The sequence below is a fragment of the Acanthisitta chloris genome, unplaced genomic scaffold (assembly GCF_000695815.1).
Source record: "Acanthisitta chloris isolate BGI_N310 unplaced genomic scaffold, ASM69581v1 scaffold16533, whole genome shotgun sequence".
NCBI lineage: Eukaryota > Metazoa > Chordata > Aves > Passeriformes > Acanthisittidae > Acanthisitta > Acanthisitta chloris.
In genome coordinates this window covers 41,355-41,819 of record NW_008666733.1, presented here as the reverse complement: position 1 = coordinate 41,819, position 465 = coordinate 41,355, and positions in this window count along the sequence as shown.

Sequence of the window (465 nt, the reverse complement as noted above, 5' to 3'; positions counted from 1 at the left end):
TAGACATTCCCCAAGACAGGGACAGAAGCTAGAATAACTGCATCTATGTGCTACATGTAAACAGTCACCCTTGCTTAAACTGGAAACAGTTCCACATACAAATGGGACCTAAATTAACATCCATAAGCAATTAGCAATGCTTATGAATGATTATATCCTCTATTCATTAAAATCTTGCAGAAGTCAATGATAAACAGTATACAAATACTTCTTATTGTAAATAAAATAAATGCATTCTACATTAAAAAAATAGGTAATTTATAGCAGCATACAGCACAAAAACCATGAAGTGACATGTTTTGCTTAAAGTAAAAGGAGAAAGTCGTTTTGGGAATACAGTTATTAAAAAAGACAATTGGATGAGGATGTAAAAATACACCTGAAGGTCTTTAAAATGTGCACTAAAATCTTCGATGTACACATTTTATTAGAAAAGACTTAATTTCCAACAGCATGACTTAAGGC